Source organism: Triturus cristatus, chromosome 1_2 (assembly GCF_964204655.1).
Source record: "Triturus cristatus chromosome 1_2, aTriCri1.1, whole genome shotgun sequence".
Lineage (NCBI taxonomy): Eukaryota > Metazoa > Chordata > Amphibia > Caudata > Salamandridae > Triturus > Triturus cristatus.
This window is the reverse complement of record NC_140580.1, coordinates 467,698,452-467,719,054: the sequence shown is the minus strand read 5'-3', so window position 1 is coordinate 467,719,054 and position 20,603 is coordinate 467,698,452. Positions and strand designations below refer to the sequence as shown.

General features: G+C 45.9%; 1 protein-coding gene across 1 annotated transcript in view; it reads right to left on the bottom strand.

Annotated features, from left to right (window-relative positions):
- The window catches only part of CFAP46 (cilia and flagella associated protein 46), a 1,240,276-nt gene that overhangs the window by 959,104 nt on the left and 260,569 nt on the right, over window positions 1–20,603 (bottom strand). The gene's annotated exons all lie outside the window — the stretch shown is intronic.

Genomic DNA, 20,603 nt, shown 5'->3' with positions numbered 1-20,603 from the left:
GTAGTCTGAACAAAAGACAACAAACTCATTCTGTCCAATCAACACTCCGTGCAACCAACAAACACCTTTTTCTAACATAGTCTTGCACATTTTTCGAATGATCAGAAAAAACGTCCTCTCTTGAATATTGCCCTGCATGAATATTGTTCAACATGTGGGCATGTCAATCAGGGCCATTTTTTGGCATAGGCAAGCTGGGCCCAGGCCGATGGAGCTAACTTTCAGAGGGGGGCACTGAGCTGTCTGCCTGAATGTTATACACGCAGAAGTCTTCCATTGACCTGGTTCCAGTTATTCTGCCTAAGCTGCTTTTAACCTTTTTCCTTCTAACACGCGGCAGGCGTCATGTTTAACACCCATCAGTCCCATAATTTGCCTCCCATGTACCGCTCACGCCCCAGATATGTTCACATCTCATTTCACCACGGTTACCACCATCTTGGTACCAGTGAGAAAAGTGTAAGATGTGGGTAATTAAAGTGAGCTGAAGGAGGATCAGCTAGCAACAGGAAACTATGAACAACAAGCATTTGCAATGCAATAGGTCTCGCATTTACGCAAGTTTGAGCTATTGATATTGCAAATAAAATGCCTTTTATTTTTGTTTTTGTTTTTAAAACATAAATAAAAGTAATTGTCATTTACAATGCCAATAGCTTAAACTTGCGTAAATGTGAGACCTACTGCATTGCAAATGCTTGTTGAAACTAAGGTACGAGGAGGTGGAGTAATGTTGCCCAGGGTCACACGTGAGGCTCAACTATGAGAGCCGAGATCATAACTCAGGTGTTTGATTCGACCGCCCATAATTAACGCCCTGTAAACACAAACAGGCGCTTCTGTAAACTGTCACGCACCCATACAAATGCTACTGTGGGATTATAATGTCTCTAAGCACTTTTAGTTTTGGAAGATACGAGAATTCGGGAACACAGATAGTGATTTGGCCAAGATCACATAGCTTTGCCGACATTGAGAGGCTAGGATCCCAACATGTGCTTCGTTTCCACTGCTCATAAATTACCAGTGGCCAACATAAAGCACTAATAACAACCTTTTATATAGCGCCTGTTTTTAGTGATCTGTTTCTAAGCTCACCCACTTTCAGCGGATCGGAATTAAGGGTGGTAAAACGAGGTATATTATGAATTTCCCTTGTTCAAGATTCAACAATGAAACAAAAACAATTCAACAAAGAATCACGGACTGCGAAAGGGGGCGGGGGACAGGGAAGAAAATAGTTTTTGGAGTAAAGGGGCCAGTAGCCATGGAAGGATACAAATGACCACATGGCCGTCATGAGGAGGGACTAACAAGCCTAAAATCAATTGGAAGGCAGCATTTAAGCCAATGAAATAGATGGGCGGAGAGTGGGCGGAGCTTCCACGAAGCTTATACGCTATACTGACTACTGCATGCCTCGCAAAGTGAGCAGCGCATGCGCTGCAACGCTCGACCTAAAAAGGGACCCCATGTGCCGCCCTGGGCTCTATTTGAACTGATGCCACTCAACATTCCCATTAATCCGTGCTTCTTTATTCATAAATCCACCATTGTCTCATTTCAATGAGGAACCAAAGAGCTCCTCCGAATACAACCCTTTAGAATGCGTACATGAAAGATACCATTTCAAAACTAATTATCATTACAATTGTACCCAATCATCATAACTTGTACTTTTTATCCCTAAATACCTTTATTACACGTCAAGTTGTCTTTCATGTGCACGAGTGGGCGGGTTCAAAATCCCCTCTGGGTGTTTAATAACATCCAAGCTTTTGTTAACGTTATCACAGAAAAAAAAACATACTGTATTTTGTTAGAAATTGGGTTTCTGGTTGGCTAAGATATTCACCCTGGCCAGGCAGAACCAACCACTCTAGTCAGGGTAAGCTAGAAACACTACTGAGAAAACCTGTGCTCAGCCCCTGGTAGCTTGGTGCCGAGCAGGCAGTCTTATCAAAAGAGGCAATGTGTAAAGTACTGGTGCAACACACACAGTAACACAATGAATACACCACAAATCGACTTCACACACGTTTAAAAAAAATAGCTTAGTATATTATAACCAAAACAAGACCAGAACGATCAAAATTCAATTTGTACGTTTTAAGTTATGAGCGTTATCGAATATGCAGGAAAACACACAGTGCTACAAAGCACCTTAGCTTCGCATAGATTATATACAGTAATGTTCAAAGCTGTGAGTGCCGGGAAGAGCACTCGCGTTTAGCATGCCTGTTGAGGTCTCACTGGACTGGGGTGACTGTCACAGATCCCGGCAGTGTATCAGCAGATAGGCGTTCATACAGTCTCTGGATAAGACTGGCTCTCAGGCACTGCAAACGGAAAGGGAGCCTCGGGTCACTGGGGACCGGTGTATGAAAATCATTTTAGCCACCCGTGGGAGCACAGGAAAACCACAGAGGACCTCGCAGGTCCCGATCCCAGGCACAGTACCATTCCTCACAGGAGACGTTGGTGCATTCTCGGCGGGCTGGTCACAGTCGCGGTGATCTCTTCTTCACAGGAGCAGTCGGCATGCATCACGGCCTCTGGTGACGGAGGCGGTCGGCGCTGAGGCATCATCACCAGGGAGAATCCAGTTACCACGGCTATGCTGGGGCTGCTCTGGAAGGGCTTCCGTCGACTCTGCGGCGTCAGCTCCAACACAAAGACAGGGATGTCAGTCAGCGCATAAAGTTGATCTCCGTAGTTAGCATTAGCAGGTCAAAAGCAAGCGCTGGATCTTTGTAGAGCGATGCGCTCGATCTTTTTGAAGCAAAGATTTTGATGGCCTTGAGACTTCAAGAACAGGGAGAAAACCAGCAAGCCCTTGGAGAACGCTTAGGTCAGCACAGCACAAAGGTAGCAGGTAGCAGGCTAGCATAATAAGGCCGGTAGCAAAGTCGCAGTCCCACCTGCAGCTCAACAAGCAGCTGGTCAGCACAGCAGAGCAGTTAGCAGAGTCCCTCCTGGCAGCACAGCAGTCCTTCTGGCAATGTGTAGATGTAGAGCCAGTAGAGTCTGGTTACAGGTCCAAAACATGTCTGTGTTGAAGGGGTCAGAGACCCAGTACTTGCACCTAAAAGTGCCTTTGAGGTAGGGGGTGACTTCAGAGGAGCCCTCTCAAGTGCATGTCACGATTCACTCCCTGTGCTCTCATTCCCACCACCAGGGGGCCGAATTGTGGGGCTTTCCAGTATTCTAATACTCTCCCCTGTATGCATATCCTGACTTCAAGGCATTTGGACATCATTTAGGAATTGACATCCATTCCCAATCCAAGCTGGGATTTGTGGAAGCCAGTCTGCTCATGCTGGAAACTCTGTTACCTATAATCTCCTGTTCACTGCTTTGTCTCCACCCTTGCAGGCCAAGGATGGGTGGAGTAACTCACCTCACCTGTGGCTGGCTGCTGCTAGCCTGCTCATATCTGATGGGCATGAGTACTGTGAGCTCTTTTAAGCCCCTGCTTCCTTCAGGCCAGTGTTGGTCATTGTTCTGCTTGGGTTTTCGGATCAGATAGAACTCGCTCATCAGAGCCTCACTAACCCAGCCAGAACGTTACCCCCTCCCTAGAACCTATTTACAATCCTACAACCACATAAATCTATCACCTAAGGACAGGGGATTCCTTCTATGCATACCAAGATCTCACAATCGGCGGCCTCGCAATCCCATACGGATCCAGACCTTTCTGCCCATACGACAGTATCACAAGTGGCGGCCTCGCGGTCCCATACGAACCCAGACCTCTCTGCCCATACGACAGTTTCACAAATGGCGGCCTCGCGGTCCCATACGAACCCAGACCTCTCTGCCCATACGACAGTATCAGCACAATCGGCGGCCTCGCGATCCCCTACGAATCCAGACCTCTCTGCCCATACGACAGTATCACAAGTGGCGGCCTCGCGGTCCCATACGAACCCAGACCTCTCTGCCCATACGACAGTATCAGCACAATCGGCGGCCTCGCGATCCCCTACGAATCCAGACCTCTCTGCCCATACGACAGTATCACAAGTGGCGGCCTCGCGGTCCCATACGAACCCAGACCTCTCTGCCCATACAACAGTATCAGCACAATCGGCGGCCTCGCGATCCCCTACGAATCCAGACCTCTCTGCCCATATGACAGTATCACAAGTGGCGGCCTCGCGGTCCCATACGAACCCAGACCTCTCTGCCCATACGACAGTATCACAAGTGGCGGCCTCGCGGTCCCATACGAACCCAGACCTCTCTGCCCATACGACAGTATCACAAGTGGCGGACTCGCGGTCCCATACAAACCCAGACCTCTCTACCCAGACGGCAGTCTCAGCACAATTGGCGGCCTCACGATCCCCTACGAATCCAGACCTCTCTACCTAGACGGCAGTCTCATACGACAGTTCATCCTATGATCACCATAACATACAAAAAGGGAATCAGTCTCACTATTCATCAGATCACACAAGGATTGCCAGTTCGGGCATAGCCTGTTCTCAGGTTTGAGGGGCTCCTCTTTCCCTTATTCAGTTACCACTTACCTGATCAGGGTTAACATCTGTTCATGTAGCCGCAGCTGACTAGAAGAATAGGCTACCCTCTTATACAAGAACACACAGCACATGTTGGTTCACTACAAACTGGATACTTTATTACTCATTGCACATACAATCACATAACATTACGATATAACACATAACCTGCAAAGAAAAGTGAAAGATTAAGTTGTACACTCTAATAAGAAAGGGTCGACATCACCTTAGTAGTATGTAGCCTGCACTCAGTGGTCATCTAGGCTCCCTTCTCGTCTGTGCCTCGGCTCGCCTGGAATCACCCTTCTCCGAGTCACTGGGACCTCTTCCTTATCGGCTACTCTCTCCTCTCTGGTTATTCTGTTAGGAAAGCATCTGTCTCTCAGTTCTTCTCCGCCTTCAAGATGGCGTCTGTCTTCCCTGGAATAAGTAGTAGCTTTACTGCTAACGGCTAGATGCCGCCTACGGACTGAACATGTAACTGCCTCAGACTTTCACTAATATAGAGGTGCATTTCCTCATGGAAAATTCCGGCCCGTAACCTGCCGCCCACCAAATTCTTGTACCTCCCCATACCAAGGACACGTTCCCAGCCGGCCGGCCTGATGTAGTGTCTTCGGCATGAAGAAAAATACAATCCTTCGATAAGGGCCGGCCTGAACCGGTTCTCTCCAAGCGAATAACACCTCATAACTAAAACATTACTCTTGACCTAGAAGAATCCCAAGCTGCCGGAGCAGAAAGAAAGATGGAGTCTCTCCCGTTTGAGGCCTACCAGGCCTGAATTCAGCACGGCTCCATGAAATACCCTCACTACAGGACAGGTTATCCCTAATACTAACGAATCTATCCCCTAGGCTATGTGTGCAAGCCCTGATCTATGGGGAAGAGCACAGAATCATGTCAAAGTGCCTAGTAAATAGGCTCCATTCACTACTCTAACCCTTAGGCTTGAATGGTAAGAGACTGAAGTCACATTCCATCACCTGTTAATACAAGAAGACCGGGAAAATCAAGCAGAACATTTCACCCTTGACTTCAGTCTATTATACATTCATTAAACAGAACTAACATCTGTGGAAGAATAATATGAAACAAAACTAACTGATCTATGTCTAGTACCAGGTGTACAGAATTGAAGTAGTGAAGGAATACACTGAATAAAGCAACAGATGGAAATCAAAATGGCGATAGTAATCAGAATACCTCCTAATATTTGACGTAAGAAATGCAAATCAGGTAACCAATTAAAGAGCCAGTCAAACCAGCCCTGGTCAATGTGTTTTCTAACTTCTTCTGTCAAGTCATGTAGCTTATTAATGTGAGCTCGAATGGATTGTGTATGATCAGACAAGTTAAAACAACAAAGACCCTCAAAATCAGAACAATCGTGTCCATGTTTAAGCAAAAGATAATCAATGGCCGCTCGATTTTGCAAGATAGCCCTTCGTTCACCCTGGGCGTCTAATAGCATGTCCGACAGGACTGTAGAAGTATTATTAATGGATTTCACCATCCAGCAGGCCATTTTCTCAATAAATTTGGCATTATAGACTGCCAAAGCAGGAACACCAATAATTGAAATAGCCAGGCTAAGGTATTCGGACTTAGAATATAAATGCAAAGATGAGTCACAATCCTCCTGTAACCTCACTGTATCTCGAATCACACGAGAGTTGGCATTCGGATGTGAGGAAAACATCAATAAACTCAACCTAGTAATGGCACAAGGGCCTCCAGAAATATTTGCGGGGACATATGGCCAGGAAGTATTACCACATGAGAAAAGCCATCCGGCAGGTAGTAACATCGTGCGATAATGACTGGGGGCAACTACCATACTCTTGCAAGTCATGTTATTCTGAACAGAAGTACATATTTTCGGTGTCCTTTGAAGGCACAAAGTTCGTTCATGAGTGGTGAATGAGGTGGCACCTTTCAATTTTAAACGCATACATTCCGAAATTGCACTAGGATTACACGTAAGGAAAAAACATAAATCACCTTGTGTGATATTATAAGTAACTATTTGGGACTGGATGGGGGGTATCGGGTCTGACAGTTCAGTACACAAGGGGCAATACTGATGGGTAGCGAAATCGCCCAGAAGAACATTGGGGCGAGCGGTTGATATATTGAAAATATGAGTCAAAGTCTCTAACGAAGCAGGGACAGCAACCAAACAAGTTGCCAATATATCAGTTACCGATCTCATCGGTGTCAAGCAGAAATGAGGGGTCTTCGTCACTTGCTTGGCCAATGTAACCCAAAAGTTTGGCGACGAATCCCACGCAGCGAAGGAACGCGACACTCGGGTTCTCAACTCAGCCCGGGTTGATGGGATCCCTCCTCTCTCGTCGTACCATCCCAAAAGGAGTCCAACACCGACACATCCTGCAGCAACAGTCCAAAGAATGATCTGAAAGAGAATCAAATACAGGCATTATTCATTCTCGTAAGTAACATTTGTCAGCCGGGACTGCTTCCCAGCTATCTTTCCCTGGTCTCATAACTAAAATGGTGTTATCTTGACCGGTTGCAATGACCTCTGCTTGTTCTGGGGGATTCTTAGGCGACTGCACCCAAACTCTGGCCCCAGGATTATCTGTGGAGCCAAAACCTTTCTGGCCTCGTACAGTTAGCAACGTTGGGGCAGTGCCTTTTACCATCTCACCACTGAAGACAGGCATTATTAGCAATTGAGCCACTCGGTCAGTTTTATGTATCAGTAAGTCAACCTCACTGCTATTCAGCAGGAGCACCTTAATCTCTCCCTGATAATCACTATCAATGATTCCTCCAAGCACCTGAATGCCTTTTATAGCCAGCCCCGATCTAGGGGCAATTAATCCGAAATTTCCAGGTGGTATCTGAACACCAACACCTGTCTCAATGATGACTCGATCTTTACTTTTTATAATGGTGTCATCCATGGCATGCAAGTCTAAACCTGCCGACCCTGGGGTCGCTCTGCATGGAGCCAAAGCTCCGGGAGTAATCTCCCAGTACATCACAGTCTCTCTGATCTCGTTAGGTTTAGCATCAACATTCGGAGGAAACAAACGCATAAGTGGGGATTCAGCATTTAGAAAAGGACGGTTATTCAAAATCAATAGCGCTTGAGGCAAAAAATCTCGCCAATTCTTATACTTGCCATCTGTTAATTTGCGAAGTTGGTCTTTTAGCAGGCCATTCAACCTCTCCACAAGACCCGAGGCCTGTGGATAATATGGTATATGAAATACCCATTCAATATTGTTTTCCACACAGAATTCCTGTACCAATCTTCCACGAAAATGGGATGCATTATCAGATTGAATTTGGAATGGCACACCATAATACATCATAATCAATTCCAATGTTTTAATAGTATTCAATTGGGTAGCTTGCTTACAGCGAAGGGCCACCAACAGGCCACTGTATGTATCAACAATGGTGCAAACATATTGACAATTCCTACTCATAGGAAGTGGACCAATGTAATCAATCTGCCAAATTTGAGCGGGCAATTTCCCGCGATGTAAATGACCTGTAACAATTTGGGGCACTTTGCGCTGCCTGATATGCTGACAAATGGGACAATGTAGAATAACATTTTTAATTAAATCTAGGGGAATATAAATTCCTCGATCAGCAGCCCACCTGCTAGTGGCTTTTTCTCCAAAGTGTCCTGCTTTCTGGTGGGCCCATTTCGCCAATCCCGCAATATCAGAATCTTGCGTGTCCACCACTGCCTCAGCAATTTTAGATTTCTCATCTGCAATGTTATGAAAGAATTTGTCAAGAGAGTCTATCGGGGTATGAGCATCCACATGGAAGATTGTAACAGTACTCTGTGGGAGCATTTCCCAAATCTCCTGCCATAATTCTTTTCCCCACAATTCTTTGGAATGGATTTTCCAACTATGGGAATGCCAAGTCGGTAACCAAACTGCCAGTCCATTGGCAGTAGACCAAGAATCGGTAAAAATATGACATGTGCCAGGTAACTCTTGTTTCAGAACTTGATAAACAGCATAGAGTTCAGCAAATTGACTGCTCTTACCCTCACCAGTTGTACTCAGCAATTTTTGTGTGATCGGATTATAGGACACTGCCTTCCAATGCCGTTTCGTCCCTATGAACCTTGCTGAACCATCCGTAAACCAGACATGGTTTCTGTCCTCTGCGGACAAATCATCAAAAGGTTTACCCCACTTAACAGGAGACTCCTGTACTAAAGGTACGGAACATTCACTCTCAGTTTCAGTTGATGGCGCCCGTGCCACCTGCTCATGCAAAGATGCAACTCCTTTTTGTCCCACACGTGCCCTGTCTTGTATATACCATTTCCATTTAATCACACTCGCCTCTTGAGCGTGTCCAATCCGGTGAGTTTTCGGCAAACTCATAACCCACTGCATGATAGGAATTTCAGGTCGCAAAACTATATCATGTCCCAAAGTCAATTGCTCGGTATCCACCAGAGCCCAATAACATGCAAGTAACTGTTTCTCAAAAGGTGTATAACGCTCACCAGCATCAGGTAACTTTTTGGTCCAGAAACCTAACGGTACTCTACTCTTGCCTTGTTTCTGCCACAAACTCCAATTCGCATAAAGGCCTTGTACAGACACATTCAAATCCACATCACCATCACATACAGGCCATAATTCCAGAGCATGCTGAATTGCTTCTTTTGCCAGACTGAACGCATCTTGCTGTGGTTTACCCCATTCAAATGCATTCTTTTTACGAGTGACCTGGTACAAAGGGGCCAATATTTGACTCAAATGAGGAATATGCTGGCGCCAAAATCCAAACAAACCAATGAAGCTTTGGGCTTCTTTCCTATTTCTCGGAACTGCAAAATCAAGAATTTTCTGTTTAACCTGAGGGATCACTTCTCGGTGCCCTTCATGCCAATTAATACCCAAAAATTTCACAGCCTGGGATGGACCTTGTAATTTATCCGGGTTGATTTCCCAACCTTTCTCACGCAAGCACTCAATGACTCTATCCAATTGGGTCTGAACTTCCTCTTGTGATTCACCTTGGATCAAAATATCATCAATATAGTGACATATCTGAATTTGTGGATGAACTGGTACCTCAGCCAGATGCTCTGCCACCAGCCGGTGACATATCGTAGGACTATGCACATAGCCCTGAGGAAGACTTCTAAACGTCATCTGACGCCCGTTCCACGTAAAACTGAATTGTTCCTGACACTCAGGGGCAATCGGAATCGAAAAGAAAGCATTAGCAATATCAATGGATGCATACCATGTACCTGGATGTTTCTGGATTCTTTCAATTAGGGTAATAACATCCGGTACTGCAACAGTCAAAGAGGGTGTGTGTCTATTCAATTCTCGATAATCAACAGTCATGCGCCAAGAATTATCACTCTTACGTACAGGCCAAACAGGATTATTCCAAGCAGAAGTAACTGGGGTTATAACTCCTGCATCCACCAACTCCTGAATAGTGGTACTAATCTCTTCATGACCACCTGGAATACGATACTGCTTCTGACGAACCACTTTTGTCGCCTGAGGAACTTTTATGGGGGGCATTCTTAAACGACCAACCCGTACAGGCCTGGACGATATATAATGTTTAGTTCCAAATTGGTAACATCCATCATCTAAGTGCAAAGTCATTCCTTTCAAAATATCAATTCCAATTATGAATTCTAAGAGTGGCACCACTAATACAGAGTATTCTTTTCTAGGAATTCTACCTATTCTCATTTCAAGTAAGGTTTGAACTGCGGGAGTTTTCTTTCCACCTAATCCGGTAATTGTAAAAGGCTGACCTTTAAACTTCTTTGATTTTCCATGAATAAGAGTGGCCTCCGCTCCTGTATCTACCAATGCTCGGGCCCTTTGGATATTACGATGTCTCCAATAAATATCAATATCTACATAGGGTCTATTATCTCTGTGAGCCCATCTGTGTACTGGAGCTTGACCTATTTCCTAGTCCTTTTTATTGTGTTCTGTGTACCAGGATAAATCAGGATAAAGACTCTCACGGTTCCTAGGTATCGATACCTCCTGTTCATATCCATCTCCATTACGAAATGGATTACTGTTCCCTGCATTGTACTGCGGGTTTCGATCGGCCAATATGTGTCGATCCTCTCTCCTTCTCAACTCAGGGGATTGATCCCTATCATCTCTACGTCTGCTGTTAACATAATCATCTCTCCCCCTCTCTCTTTCCCCCTCTCTCTCCCTGTCTCTCTCACGACGGGGGGACAAATCACGCGCATAACGTCGATCATCACGACGATCAGAGCGCCCACGGCGGTCGTCATCACCGCTACCGTCAGAAAAGCCACGATCACACTCAGTTGTCCGAACACGCCGGGCACCCTCCTTTCGATCCAAGCCACGTTTGCGAAACATTTCCCACAAACGAGAAGTAGTCTCACCATCAATGTCCTCCTTTCGCACACCATCAGCCAGAAGAGCAAGAAACATATCACGTCTAGTAAATTTATTTTCACCAGGAGTACGAGTGTCAGGCCGGGACTGCCGTTCAGGTTTAAACCACTCACCCAACTCACCGAGTTGGCGTACCGATTCCAGCATCACAGATAACATGTTACCAGTCTGATTAATCAATAAAGTCATCATGACCTGCTTATAAGCAACAGGGGAAGAACAAATAATACAATTCCGCACAGAAGATGTCAAGAAAGCATCAAGCAACCGGTCAGCAGTATTCAGAAAAATTGCCGTTTTCATCACCTCCTCTTTGAGACGTTGCGCAGCATCGCGCAAAGTATACCACGGTTTGTCATTCACAGGCCAGTCAGACTCAGTAGGATATTTTTGATTACAACCCTCAGTCGCCAATTGAAGCAAAGAAATTTGACCACCACCATTAAAGTTACGAAAATGATCCTGTACAGTAGAATCCGAACTCAAGGAACAAAACTTCAAACAATCGCCAGCATCCAACATAATGCCAGCAGCGCCCAGTTCATAAAGGCGCACCATCCATGTGAGCAAGGGCTCACCAACTCGCTGCCGAAATCGCTGCAAAATATCACTAATTTCTTGTTGAGTAAAATCCTCCAAAGAGTCTAGAGCAATACCATTCGGAGCACCGGGAGCCTGCTGCACCTTCCGTCGAAAAACTGGATGCGCCGAGACCGCGGGATGAGCATCACAAGGAGCTCGACCAGTACACGTAGAGGAACAATCAGTTGAAGAAGCATCGACCCCGCTCGAAGGACGAGCGCAATCACGGGGTGCACCATCAGAGGCGCAAGAAGCAGATTTACAAGCACGGCCGGAGCGAGAGGACTCGCGCTTGGCAGACTCCTCACCCGAGGAAGGAGAATCACTCGAGTTCCAGATATTACCATCCCATTCATCAGGATTCCAATCCAGTCCGGCTTTCGCCACGACCAGACGCACCTTCCGCGTCGAAACCCGACCACGCCTTGTATTTATAACGAGCAATTCGCACAGCCGCTCTCTCGGCAATAGTTTGGTACGTCTCAAGTTTGTCAGCAAGCAACTTATTTTGAACCCGCAACAAAGTATGAGCATTCTGAATCTCAACAAAGTTCGCTTCCAAATCCTTATGCACGTTCTGCAACTTCAACAACCTCTCATGGAGAATCCTGTACGCAGACAGAACAATCCAACCTCTGCGCCCTAAAACGGGAAGCTCATCACCCTTAGATACCGGCGCCTTCTGTAAGCAAGTAATCACATTAGCCGGCTCCGCCAGCTCCAAAAAAGAATTCCAATTCTCACTCAAACCAGTAGAATCAGCCCACTCACGGGCTAAGGCTTCATAAGGCGTTGAATCCCAGCCGGGAATATCAACGGGCAACTTAAAAGTAGATTTCGACTTTCTAGAAAACATTTTTGAAAAGAAAGAAAAAGAGAAAAAGAAAAAGAAGAAAGAGAAAAGAAAATTACACGCAGGTAGATACAAATAATATACAAACAAAACCACGCACGCGCCAAAGGCAAACACAATACAACCACAACGCACACAGGTTTCGTAAACGGTTCGTGACGCCAAATGTTCTGCTTGGGTTTTCGGATCAGATAGAACTCGCTCATCAGAGTCTCACTAACCCAGCCAGAACGTTACCCCCTCCCTAGAACCTATTTACAATCCTACAACCACATAAATCTATCACCTAAGGACAGGGGATTCCTACTATGCATACCAAGATCTCACAATCGGCGGCCTCGCGATCCCATACGGATCCAGACCTTTCTGCCCATACGACAGTATCACAAGTGGCGGCCTCGCGGTCCCATACGAACCCAGACTTCTCTGCCCATACGACAGTATCACAAATGGCGGCCTCGCGGTCCCATACGAACCCAGACCTCTCTGCCCATACGACAGTATCAGCACAATCGGCGGCCTCGCGATCCCCTACGAATCCAGACCTCTCTGCCCATACGACAGTATCACAAGTGGCGGCCTCGCGGTCCCATACGAACCCAGACCTCTCTGCCCATACGACAGTATCAGCACAATCGGCGGCCTCGCGATCCCCTACGAATCCAGACCTCTCTGCCCATACGACAGTATCACAAGTGGCGGCCTCGCGGTCCCATATGAAACCAGACCTCTCTGCCCATACGACAGTATCAGCACAATCGGCGGCCTCGCGATCCCCTACGAATCCAGACCTCTCTGCCCATACGACAGTATCACAAGTGGCGGCCTCGCGGTCCCATACGAACCCAGACCTCTCTGCCCATACGACAGTATCACAAGTGGCGGCCTCGCGGTCCCATACGAACCCAGACCTCTCTGCCCATACGACAGTATCACAAGTGGCGGCCTCGCGGTCCCATACGAACCCAGACGGCAGTCTCAGCACAATTGGCGGCCTCGCGATCCCCTACGAATCCAGACCTCTCTACCTAGACGGCAGTCTCATACGACAGTTCATCCTATGATCACCATAACATACAAAAAGGGAATCAGTCTCACTATTCATCAGATCACACAAGGATTGCCAGTTCGGGCATAGCCTGTTTTCAGGTTTGAGGGGCCCCGCTTTCCCTTATTCAGTTACCACTTACCTGATCAGGGTTAACATCTGTTCATGTAGCCGCAGCTGACTAGAAGAATAGGCTACCCTCTTATACAAGAACACACAGCACATGTTGGTTCACTACAAACTGGATACTTTATTACTCATTGCACATACAATCACATAACATTACGATATAACACATAACCTGCAAAGAAAAGTGAAAGATTAAGTTGTACACTCTAATAAGAAAGGGTCGACATCACCTTAGTAGTATGTAGCCTGCACTCAGTGGTCATCTAGGCTCCCTTCTCGTCTGTGCCTCGGCTCGCCTGGAATCACCCTTCTCCGAGTCACTGGGACCTCTTCCTTATCGGCTACTCTCTCCTCTCTGGTTATTCTGTTAGGAAAGCATCTGTCTCTCAGTTCTTCTCCGCCTTCAAGATGGCGTCTGTCTTCCCTGGAATAAGTAGTAGCTTTACTGCTAACGGCTAGATGCCGCCTACGGACTGAACATGTAACTGCCTCAGACTTTCACTAATATAGAGGTGCATTTCCTCATGGAAAATTCCGGCCCGTAACCTGCCGCCCACCAAATTCTTGTACCTCCCCGTACCAAGGACACGTTCCCAGCCGGCCGGACTGATGTAGTGTCTTCGGCATGAAAAAAAATACAATCCTTCGATAAGGGCCGGCCTGAACCGGTTCTCTCCAAGCGAATAACACCTCATAACTAAAACATTACTCTTGACCTAGAAGAATCCCAAGCTGCCGGAGCAGAAAGAAAGATGGAGTCTCTCCCGTTTGAGGCCTACCAGGCCTGAATTCAGCACGGCTCCATGAAATACCCTCACTACAGGACAGGTTATCCCTAATACTAACGAATCTATCCCCTAGGCTATGTGTGCAAGCCCTGATCTATGGGGAAGAGCACAGAATCATGTCGAAGTGCCTAGTAAATAGGCTCCATTCACTACTCTAACCCTTAGGCTTGAATGGTAAGAGACTGAAGTCACATTCAATCACCTGTTAATACAAGAAGACCGGGAAAATCGAGCAGAACAGTCATTGTAGCTGTTTTCCGGTGAGACCGATCCTTGTTTCCTGAGCCTTTGATATTCCTTGATTCCTGAGCTATAGTTAGTCCTTGTTTCCTGATTCCTGAGCTATAGCTATTCCATGTACCTGAATTAGCACTGCCTACAGTGCTACCTTGTTTCCTGAGTTTCTGAGCTATAGCTATTCCTTCTGCCTGAATTAGCACTGCCTGCAATGCTCTCTTGCTCCTTGTTTCCTGAGCTGTAGCTATTCCCCGTTTCCTTGAACCAGTACTGCCTGCAGTGCTACCTTGACTCCTGAAGCTTTAGTGATTCCCTGTTCCAGAACCAGCACTGCCTGCACTGCTGCATTGACTCCTGAAGCTTTAGTAATTCTCTGTTCCTGAACCAGCACTGCCTACAGTGCTACCTTGACTCCTGAAGCTTTAGTAATTCCCTGTTCCTAAACTAGCACTGCCTGCAGTGCTACCTTGACCCCTGAAGCTTTACTAATTCCCTTTTCCTGAACCAGCACTGCCTGCAGTGCTACCTTGACTCCTAAGCCTTAGCTCAATTCTTGTTCCTGCCCCAGCACTGCCTTCTATGCTACTTTGGTTTCTTGATTCCGGAACCTGCACTATTCTAGTATACCCTTGTAGCCTCCCCTTCTGTATGTCCTTTTCCAGTCACTGCCTTTCTTCCCATTTCTTTGGTTTCAGTTCTAATTTGCTGTCTTTTTATTCTGCTGTCTAGATTCTATTACCTTGTATGTTTGTTACCTGCTTTCTGCCAAGTGTGCCCTGTGATTTCCTGTTAAGCACTCCTCCTTGCTAGCTCCTTGTCTATTGTGCTTGTGTTTATTTCTACCCCTTTGCTGTTACTGCCTTGCATGTTCCTGTTTGATCACCAGGATCTGTGGGCACAGCTGACTACCTACATGCTGCCTTCCCCTGCTCGACGTTGACTCAGTAGCAGGAGGGCAGACTCGTTTCTGTAGCTGGCAACATCCATTTTGTGTTGTAAGGCTCGAGAAAGTTGGTACCGGTAGACTTAGGTACCCCCAGAACCTCAGTTCTGAGGGGGGGAATCATACCTCCCACAACAGTTACTGGTGTGAAAGTATGATTCCAAGGTGTTTGACACCAAACACGACATACTTTGTTGCAGTCGTTTGAGATAGCATTTATCGCAAGGTTATAATGCACCTTTACCTATATGTCTGGCAGTATCACGTACAACCCGGGAGAATGGTCTCTGAAGACTGCAGAGGGGCCCTGCTCATGCAGGAGCACCCTCTCACGTAAAACCCAGCACCCTGCCTTCAGGATTGTTAAGTCCTGCTATAGGGGTGACTTATAAGGTTTTAAGTGTAGTTATATACATAGATATAGTGAACCTATGTCTCTTGTAAGTGGTGCAAGCACCAGCTTACATAGAATGCAGTAGCAGACCTAGGGTTCCATTTTCTAGGACCTCGAGTTGTACCAAAGTACATACATTACAATTTAAGGGAAAAAGCTGATAGGCTGCGGTCCTGAATAGCAGGATCCCAGCCAGACTAATCAAGACAGTGGGTGCAAAAAGCAAAAAGTGGGGGTAACCATAAGAAGCAGATCCTACTTCCCTACACTGCCTTTGCATACATATCCTGTATGTGGGTATTATCTGTAACAGCAATTGTAGGTGAGGAACTTACTGAGCTTCAGTCTTACCGTGTGGAGCTCCTGAGTGCTTTACCCCACATTCCCTTTCTTTTTAACGTTGTATTATATATATGTCTTGCACATCCGTCCTGGGTGTAGTTAGTCTGAATGCTAAATTGCCTTGTGTGTGTCCTTCCTTTCTGAGTCTTAACCATCTTGTACAGGCTTCCCCTTTGGATCCCTCTTTCTCCTCTGACTCTTTGTGTGATCCTGGGCAGCACTGTACTACTATTTTTGTGCACAGTAAGTTTTCTACCAAATCCCTAGTCCTTGCTCAAGTACCTGACTGTGTTCCCGACATAGTCCGGGACAGTCCCTGACAGAATGAGCAACCCGAATTTCCAGGGTCACTTGTGAGGTTTCTTTGCATTTAGGTACTACTTTTTTTTCCCTCAAAGCTCTTCCAGTCAGTTCTTGCCAAGATGTTTAGCATCATAACCAGAAAGTCTGTGTATGATGGCAGACATCCATTGTCAAGGCAGCGCAGTTCCTTACAACCTATTAGAAAGTCCTGAGACTCTAGAGATCCATTCATGGAACAAAAAGGACTCTTACGTACTGAATATTATTCCCTGTGGCTGGCTGATCCTTATATGTTAGATTTTCATTCCATCTGTAACCTTGTTCCTAACCTGATGTCAGCCTGTGACCTACAGGTGAAAAGGAATTTCTGCAAACCTTGTTAGCAGCAGAAATAGTAATTTAGAGAGTGGTACTATTAGGGAACATTTTCTGAAGTTTGTAACTCAGAGACCCCCTATCAAGACAATGTTTTCTTTAAAGACCATTTCCAGACACAGTATTTATCAGCATCTTACCAAACTGGTAGTTCAATGACCCATGTTAACGCATGTTTAACCACACAGCAGCCAAAGAAAGAGCAAAACCTCTGTTCTACATTCAAATAATGTTACCAAGTCTTGTAGTCCAGTAAAGATCACAGTCCTGGATACTAAAGGGACCTTATTTGATACCACATTCAAAGTAAACAATAATCAGTTTAACAAAAGAGAGAAAAGACCTACTAGAACACAGGTGGCTAATAGCCACTTTGAAGAAAATCGAAGGTATAGCTCTGTTGCTTGTTGTGAAGTTGCCAAGTCTACCGCTGTCCTTGTAGAGAAAGATCTGCAGTCTTTACAAGACATAATTACATCTAAGATTCTTGAATTACAACGAGAGAATAAAATGTTTCAGACTCTGTTAAAAAATTATAACCCAGGGTTCAAGTGGGAATCTTAAACCCCTATAGAAAACAACTTTCCATCTCTGTTAGCCTCCTTAGAAATGGAGAAAGAAGCTTTGCGCTCTCTTTTGCGTTCCCCTCAGAGCTGGTCCAGCGATTGTGTGAGCAATACATTGGCTGATCCCTCAGATTCCATAAAAAAAAAACATAGTACCTAGTCCACCAGTCCAGTTAATGAAAGTATTTGTGTGAATTCTGAAATTTCTACCTCCTCTGATGTGTTGTCTTTTAGTGCTAAACTGTGTATAGACACTACATCTGAGATGTGTCCCTCCACTTCTAAAGAACCCCAGATGCCAGGAAAGACACTAAATAAGTGTTTGCTTTCTCTTCCTGGTTGTGAGGTCAGTTCCACACCGGGGGTATCACATACACTATAGACAAAACCTGAACGAGTGCCCAACATAATCCCTGATTTGACAACACCTTCTGACTCAGTCTATGCTCTTGGTCTAACTTCTGCGACTGAAGCCAACCTCCTCACCGAGAAGGAACAAAATCCTGACCCCTTGTTTGCTCTCTCGCCTTCAAGCACGCCACATATTGAAAAGTCAGGACATAATATTACTCTATGCTCTGATGCATCTGTACTACCTTGTAATGCAGAAGGAATTGAGCAAATCTCCCATGACCAAGAAGTCTCAGACTTATTTCCTCTGACTAAGACATGTGAACTGCCAAACGGTAAAGGGAGTGTGGTCATTAGAGACTCTAAGATAAGCAGTATTCTTAGCCATCCCGAAGAAAACCCTTCAGTGTTTCAATGAGCCAAAGAACTGTGAAGATTTCAATATTGACAATAGGGAATCTACTGTTCACAGGCTATCGCCAATCCCAGAATTTAAAGTCCATCATCCTTGTGCCTCTCTGTCATCAGCGTGTCTTTTTGCAGAGTCTCCAGAATCCTCAGCTGGCCTGCTGCCTTCTGAACTTGAGCCTGCAGCCTGCCTGCCATCTGAGCCTGAGCCTGCAGCCTGCCTGCCATTAGTACCGGAGCCTTCAGACTGCCTGCATTCAGAGCACAAGCCCTCAGCTCACCTGCCTACTAAGTCAGAGTCTCCAGCCTGTCTCACTTCAGAGCCAGAACTTCCAGCCTATCTGACTTCAGAGCCAGAACTTCAGGGGTATCTGACTTCAGAGCCAGAACTTCCAGCCTATCTGACTTCAGAGCCAGAACTTCAGGGGTATCTGACTTCAGAGCCAGAACTTCCAGCCTATCTGACTTCAGCACCAGAGCTTCTAGCCTGTTTGACTTCAGCACCAGAGCTTCCAGCCTGTCTGACTTCAGTTGGTCATTGTAGCTGTTTTCCAAGCTTTTTACATTCCTTGATTCCTGAGCTATAGTTAATCCTTGTTCCTTGTGTCCTGAACTATATCCTTGTGCATGAATTAGCACAGCCTACAGTGCTACCTTATTTCCGGAGTTCCTGAGCTATAGCTATTCCTTGTGCCTGGATTAGCACTGCCTGCAGTGCTACCTTGACTCCTGAAGCTTTAGTAATTCTCTGTTCCTGAACCAGCACTGCCTGAAGTGCTACATTGACTTCTGAAGCTTTAGTAATTCCCTGTTCCTGAACCAGCACTGCCTGCAGTGCTACCTTGACTCCTGAGCCTTAGCTCAATTCTTGTTCCTGTCCCAGCACTGCCTTCTATGCTTCTATGCTCCTCATTCGTTTTCTTGATTCCTGAACCTGCACGATTCTAGTATACCCTTGTAGCCTCCCCTTCTGTATGTCCTTTTCCATTCCCTGCCTTTCTTCCCATTTCCTTGGTTCCAGTTCTAGTTTGCTGTCTTTCTACTCTGCTGTCTTGCTTCTGGTATATTGTATGTTTGTTACAGTTCTAACAAGTGTGCCCTGTGATTTCCTTCCTTTCCTGTTAAGCACTCCTCCTTACTAGCTCCTTGTCTATTGTGCTTGTGTTTAGTTCTACCCCTTTGCTGTTACTGCCCTGTGTGTTCCTGTTTGATCACCAGGATCCGTGGGCACAGCTGACTACCTAGGTGGTGTTCTTGTTCACTGTGAGTATTGTCTTTGAGTTACAGTTATAACATCACCATAGGTATAAGCTCCACAGACCCTGCCTTTGCATACACATCCTACATGTGGGTATTTTCTGTCAGTATCTGTAACAGCAATTGTGGGTGAGGAACTTACAGAGCTTCAGTCTTACCATGTGGAGCTCCTGAGTGCTTTACCCCACATTCCTTTTCTTGTTAATGTTGTATTATATATTTGTCTTGCATGTCCGTCCTGAGTGTAGTTAGTCTGACTGCTAAATTGCCTTGTGAGTGCCCTTCCTTTCTGAGTCTTAGCCATCTTGTACAGGCTTCCCCTTTGGATCACTTTTTCTACTCTGACTCCTTGTGTGATCCTGGGCTGCGCTGTGCTACTCTTCCTGTGCATGGTACGTTTTCTACCCAGTCCACAGTCCTTGCTCAAGTCCCTGACTGTGTTCCCGACATAGTCCCGGACAGTGCACAAGAATCCTTTTCAACACAGCCCTGTTTGCCAGGCTATCTGTGGGGGTGTTCAGCATTTTGTGTGTGGACAGGACAGGGCCTATTGATGTGTAGGTGTCAACCCCAACCATTCCTTCCTGCCCAGGAAGACCCATCAGTATACAGATGAATGCAGATGCAGTTGAGTGTTCTTTATTGAGACTGTCTAGAGGGAATGCACAAATATAGCAGTCACCCAGCCCATCCCAGACATGTACAGGCTGACAGGCACATAGAGCAGTGAGTGCAGAGAAATGTCCACTTTCTAAAAGTGGCACTTCTAAACTTGTAATGTCAAATTCTACTTCACCAGTAAGGAGACTTTATCATTACCAATCAAAAGACATAAAACATGAAAAAGCTACTCCTCTCTGATCAGGAATTACCACTTAAAAGAGAATAAGGGAATTCCCAAAGCAAACCTATGAGGGGGTAGGCCTCAAAATAGTGAAAAACGAATGTAGCTTTTGTCACTATCAGGACAGGCAAAGCACAACAGTACGTCCTACCTTTTACTTACATAGCATTCCACTCCTAGGGGTTACATATATGAAATAAAAGGGGAGTTTTAGGGCTTG